General features: G+C 39.4%; 1 pseudogene; it reads right to left on the bottom strand.

Moving 5' to 3' along the window:
- Positions 1 to 1,783: 1,783 nt before the first annotated feature.
- LOC121831132 (placenta-specific gene 8 protein pseudogene) lies at positions 1,784 to 2,203 on the bottom strand (annotated as a pseudogene).
- Between the last annotated feature and the right edge of the window lie 576 nt (positions 2,204 to 2,779).

Here is a 2,779-nt window from a genome sequence, read left to right on the forward strand (position 1 = left end):
TAACATTTCAACAGACTTACCCTGAAACTCATACATAGTAAAACTCTCTTCACACACTTTGTCTGTTTTCTCTACCTTGCTATAATGTTCAATCCTACATTTGGCTTATTGATTTCTGTATGTTTTTCACAGTAGATGATACATGAATTCTATGAGGACAGTAACAATAAGCAATATATCCCTTGTGTTAACTAGATTCCCATGTTTGGTTGACTAAATGAACAGTGCAATCAGGAAATAATAGCAAGGTAGAATTTACATAGGCACATGACAGTTTCTCGAGCTCTAGATTTTAGGGAAGGCTGATGAGACAGGAAGGGAATTACGGTAAGGTCTTCCAGCCAATGTGACATGTTCTAGCTGGCCAGGCAGTTTCCAAGAAGGCTCTTCACTGAGTCTCATGAAGTGAAGGAAAAAGTAAAGATTGTCTGACCACTATCCTGCATGCCCTGATGTTCCTGGAGGTAGTTTGCAGCTTCACGTAGGCAGGCCTTATTTTATACTTGGAGAAAATTCACATCTGTCTATGAGTGATCCAACTATTACAGTTAAGTCATAGAACCAAGAGAGCCCTCTGATTCTCTCCTACTCATTTCCGTCGATAGCAAACTAAGACCCTCAAACCATAGAGAGTTCTTGAACATTTGCCCATGGGCTTTCCTGCATTTTGTATGCCTTAGTATTTCAACCTAAATGATCTTCAGGTATCTATAAGAAGGCATCTTGTATGTTTTCTAATCTCCTTGGGGTTTCTTAATCCAATTAAATTGAAATCAAGATTGATCACCACACTTTATTTAAATTGAGAGATTTCTAAGTTCACTGGGTTTATACCTATGTATTGTTTTCTGTTGTGATCACGGCGCTAAGGATTTAACCAGGCAAGAGGAGGTGTGCTTTGTTGCTGTTTGGTTCATGTTGCTTTGGTTTGGTTTTAGTGTTATTGCTCTTTTGTTTTTTGATGCTACTGTTTTCTTTTTACTCCTGAATTGTGCCTGTATTAAAAAAAAACAAAAAAACAAAAAAAAAACAAAACAAAACAAAACAAAAAAAACTGCAACTGTTGAGATGTTGAACTTCCATCAGTGACATTTTCTGTTTTCAAATCTCATTGTTATTGTCAAGGGCTGGACACACTGATCTTAGGCCTGATTCTGCGTTCTCTGCCCCTCCTCCAGCATTTGATGAACGTTACAGAAGTAGGAGTGTCTGCACTCACCTGCATGTCCTCCGGCTTCTCTTGGAGCAATACGTAGCAACTGCACACACACACACACACACACACACACACACACACACACACACACACACACGACACAATACATGCCAACAGGATTCTTTTGTTTTGTTTGTTGTGGTTAGAAGATTTCCACTAATCACATTTTTAATTCTAATTTCTGAAAGTAAGTAGATAACTGAACTTTAAAAGAAAAATCAGTTGAATTAACACTGGTACTTGCCTCACAGAAGGCTGGATTAGACCACATGAAAATTTACTTAACATAATCTTTTCATGACTTCCCATCTAATTATCAAGCTAATTTAGTGAACTTTTTGTTTTCCTCTTAGTAAAATCTTTTATTTGGTTTATGTTTAAAGTGTAAAAGATGTATAAGCTGGAATATTTGATGATATGGGGACAAGGAGAAGCCAAGTCAAAAAGCAACATCCATTTAAAATAAATCAAAAAGTTGCATTTCTAAAACGCCATCATCTTGTAATTGTCTGGTCATCCATCGCATCTCAGTTGCGAAAGATTTCGAAAGACTGGGGCTGAAGAGGCGTGTTCTGTATTCATTGGCTTCAGCAAGAGCTCTCCCCATCCAGTACCTTAGAGAGCATTCATGGCTCTCCTCCAGTTAATGTCTCTCTTGATTTGGCACAAGAGAGCTAATGGGACAGAAGAGGGTGGCCATATAGTCATCACAACTAGATCCGGGAATGCCATATGGGGTTCTGTAGAGAGTCCTCATCGCCACAGTTGTCCCACACAAACAGCATTCATTCATGTCAGCTGCCACTTGACACCCAAGGCATGTAAAGCAAAACGTCCCACAGAGGCAGACTCCTCAGTCGCTGAAGCAATCACACAGGCTGATCTGCCAGTTGGAATTTGGGGGAGCACGAACAAATCCAGCTTGTGTCACGAAGACTCTTGGTGCCTGAGCCATCTTTGATGCGTGGTCTCGAAAGCCCTGGAAGTTTAAAAGGTTTGGAGCAGGAAGCGTCTTGTGGTCTGGAGTTGAATCTTACTAATATTATGAACTTCTAATGCTAAGGGAATTGTACACGTGAATTTATTATATTATCTTTGAAGAACTTCTTAACGAAAATTGGGTTGCATTACGGTCTATTTATACCTCATTTTAGCTGCCATTGGAAGTCCCCATAACAGGTCTCTCCAAGGATTTGAGGTTTGGCATCCACCTTAGTCAGTGTTGATTCGCCGTGTTTTTAGTTTCCATGGAGGAGATTTGGGGTTTATTCTCTTCTCAAACCTAATAATTATGTAAGGTTAATGCTGCTCTGTATATATCATGTGATTTGTAGGAAAAGAAATCATCCATTTAGCAAATGTTGATTAAAGGTCTGCTGTGTGCTGCCTATTATGCAAGGGGGAAGAATCAGAATTAAATAAGAAAGGAAAAAAAGATATGGCAACATCATTTTCAAGAACTGTAAGAGAAGAATTTAGGAAGTATAGGCTTGGCCCACAAGTCTCCAGAGGCAGGGAGGTATTCTTCAGGGGACCTTTAAGCTACAGTTGGAACTGGAAGGA

This window comes from Peromyscus maniculatus, chromosome 7 (genome assembly GCF_049852395.1).
Source record: "Peromyscus maniculatus bairdii isolate BWxNUB_F1_BW_parent chromosome 7, HU_Pman_BW_mat_3.1, whole genome shotgun sequence".
Taxonomy (NCBI): domain Eukaryota; kingdom Metazoa; phylum Chordata; class Mammalia; order Rodentia; family Cricetidae; genus Peromyscus; species Peromyscus maniculatus.